Source organism: Diprion similis, unplaced genomic scaffold (genome assembly GCF_021155765.1).
Source record: "Diprion similis isolate iyDipSimi1 unplaced genomic scaffold, iyDipSimi1.1 ptg000074l, whole genome shotgun sequence".
Lineage (NCBI taxonomy): Eukaryota > Metazoa > Arthropoda > Insecta > Hymenoptera > Diprionidae > Diprion > Diprion similis.
Window position 1 is genome coordinate 65,001 of NW_025725023.1, and position 3,117 is coordinate 68,117.

Sequence of the window (3,117 nt, forward strand, 5' to 3'; positions counted from 1 at the left end):
ACTGTACGGGGCCGAAATTTCTCGGAGTCCCCGCCACGTCCGACGGTAAGGCGATGCGCCGGTTCCGGGCGTCGGAAGTGGCCCGGGCCGGCGAAGAACTGTACGTTCGTCCCGATCCACCGAAAGGCAATGCGCGCCGGTCGCGGCTGTCGGTTCGAGGCCGGAATTTTGTAAAAATCCTCGGCCCCCGTCGGCGGAAAGGCGACGCGCCGGCTCCAGGAGTTCCCAGGTAGCGTGACAGGCGTAGTACTTGACGTTCGTCTTGTTCCAACGAAAGGCAATGCGCCGGTCGCGGATGCCGGTACGAGGCATGAATTTCGTGAAAATCCTCGGCAAGATCGGCTAAAAGGCGATGCGCCGGCTCCCGGGTTCGGAAGGGAGCCGGTCCGGCGAAAAACTTGGTTCCGTCCCGATCGACCGAAAGGCAATGCGCCGGTCGCGGATGTCGGTACGGGGACGGAATTTCGTGAAAATCCTCGGCAAGATCGGCGAAAAGGCGATGCGCCGGCTCCCGGGTTCGGAAGGGAGCCGGCCCGGCGAAAAAACTTTGTTCAGTCACGATCGACCGAAAGGCAATGCGCCGGTCGCGGATGTCTGTACGGGGACGGAATTTCGTGAGATCCTCGGCCCGTTCGGCGGAAAAGGCGATGCGCCGGCTACCGGATTCGGTCCGATCCCTGTAGGCCGGCGAAACTTTGAATAAATCCGGCCCCTCGAGTCTCGCCCGCCGGCGACAAAGTCCCGAGGCCGAGTAATTTTTCGGATAGCCCGCGAAGGTTTCGTCCCGTAAGCCCACCGTGTTAACACCGCATCGGCGCCGACGTCCTAGCGGCCGGGCTCCTACTAGTAAGAGGAGCGAGTCGGTCGGGCCGGGTTCCCGGCGCCCGCCGGTCACCGTTCGGTACAGTGCGCCAGCACGTGCCGTACAGTTCGGTGTCGACCTAGCGCGGGCGTACGGGTACAATCCCGTATCCCCAGACCGTGAAACTCTGCTCATGTTCAATCGTCACTGCATTACCGCGGGTCGGTGTCTCAGACCGAATGGCCCTTGACGCGGGTAGCAAGAAGTTCGCTCTCCGTTACGCACGGCAGGGTCGAACCTTTGAACGCACGCATCAACTCGCTCCGTACCGAGCGCCAACTCGAATACGAAAGAGATATCAATCCATCCCAGACGCTTTCAATCTAGCCGACGGGTACGGGAGATCGTTCGAACGCAACGCAACCGTGTGCCGCTTCGGCGGTACACGGAGTCGCGACCGGCCTGACGCCGGTCACGAAACACAACGTACAGTTAGACGTGTGGCCGACCGGGCCTGAGGACCCGGCGGCGATGGGTGGCGCACGTCCGAGCCTAGATTCAATGTCGAAGCTCCCTGGTTGATCCTGCCAGTAGTCATATGCTTGTCTCAAAGATTAAGCCATGCATGTCTCAGTGCAAGCCAAATTAAGGTGAAACCGCGAATGGCTCATTAAATCAGTTATGGTTTCTTAGATCGTACACACATTTACTTGGATAACTGTGGTAATTCTAGAGCTAATACATGCAAACAGAGTTCCGACCAGAGATGGAAGGAATGCTTTTATTAGATCAAAACCAATCGGCGGCGGGTACGTCCCGTCCGCCGTTTAACTTGGTGACTCTGAATAACTTTGGGCTGATCGCACGGTCTCGTACCGGCGACGCTTCTTTCAAATGTCTGCCTTATCAACTGTCGATGGTAGGCTCTGCGCCTACCATGGTTGTAACGGGTAACGGGGAATCAGGGTTCGATTCCGGAGAGGGAGCCTGAGAAACGGCTACCACATCCAAGGAAGGCAGCAGGCGCGCAAATTACCCACTCCCGGCACGGGGAGGTAGTGACGAAAAATAACGATACGGGACTCATCCGAGGCCCCGTAATCGGAATGAGTACACTTTAAATCCTTTAACGAGGATCCATTGGAGGGCAAGTCTGGTGCCAGCAGCCGCGGTAATTCCAGCTCCAATAGCGTATATTAAAGTTGTTGCGGTTAAAAAGCTCGTAGTTGAATCTGTGTCCCACGCTGTCGGTTCACCGCTCGCGGTGTCTAACTGGCATGATTGTGGGACGTCCTACCGGTGGGCTTAGCCCTCCGGGGCGGCCCAACTAATATCCCATCGCGGTGCTCTTCACTGAGTGTCGAGGTGGGCCGGTACGTTTACTTTGAACAAATTAGAGTGCTTAAAGCAGGCTATTTTCGCCTGAATACTGTGTGCATGGAATAATGGAATAGGACCTCGGTTCTATTTTGTTGGTTTTCGGAACCCCGAGGTAATGATTAATAGGGACAGATGGGGGCATTCGTATTGCGACGTTAGAGGTGAAATTCTTGGATCGTCGCAAGACGGACAGAAGCGAAAGCATTTGCCAAAAATGTTTTCTTTAATCAAGAACGAAAGTTAGAGGTTCGAAGGCGATCAGATACCGCCCTAGTTCTAACCATAAACGATGCCAGCTAGCGATCCGCCGAAGTTCCTCCGATGACTCGGCGGGCAGCTTCCGGGAAACCAAAGCTTTTGGGTTCCGGGGGAAGTATGGTTGCAAAGCTGAAACTTAAAGGAATTGACGGAAGGGCACCACCAGGAGTGGAGCCTGCGGCTTAATTTGACTCAACACGGGAAACCTCACCAGGCCCGGACACCGGAAGGATTGACAGATTGAGAGCTCTTTCTTGATTCGGTGGGTGGTGGTGCATGGCCGTTCTTAGTTGGTGGAGCGATTTGTCTGGTTAATTCCGATAACGAACGAGACTCTAGCCTGCTAAATAGGCGTACTTTCCGGTATCTCGAAGGCCCCCGGCTTCGGTCGGGCGGTTTTACTACCGGCGTACAAATAAATCTTCTTAGAGGGACAGGCGGCTTCTAGCCGCACGAGATTGAGCAATAACAGGTCTGTGATGCCCTTAGATGTTCTGGGCCGCACGCGCGCTACACTGAAGGAATCAGCGTGTCTTCCCTGGCCGAAAGGCCCGGGTAACCCGCTGAACCTCCTTCGTGCTAGGGATTGGGGCTTGCAATTATTCCCCATGAACGAGGAATTCCCAGTAAGCGCGAGTCATAAGCTCGCGTTGATTACGTCCCTGCCCTTTGTACAC